Genomic DNA, 282 nt, shown 5'->3' with positions numbered 1-282 from the left:
AATCGTACCTCCCATTACATAAGAAAAAATACATTGACCAAGAAAGAACTTACTAATGTGTATTTCGAGAGATTAACACACAGGTCTTACCGTAAGAGTTGCTGAAGCTGTACTAAGCCTTTTAAACGTTTGTGATTAAGATTCAAGCGGTTATTTAAGAGCCATGAAGCGTGGAAAACGTGAGGAATTGAAGAAAGTGAAGGACGTGAGAATGAAGCAAAAATGTGCCAGGAAGGGTGGATGAAAGAAGTAAAAAACACAAGTATGTACTGTACATGGCAC

This window comes from Penaeus monodon, chromosome 28, assembly GCF_015228065.2.
Source record: "Penaeus monodon isolate SGIC_2016 chromosome 28, NSTDA_Pmon_1, whole genome shotgun sequence".
Classification (NCBI taxonomy): domain Eukaryota; kingdom Metazoa; phylum Arthropoda; class Malacostraca; order Decapoda; family Penaeidae; genus Penaeus; species Penaeus monodon.
Note: the sequence above shows the minus strand (reverse complement) of the source record.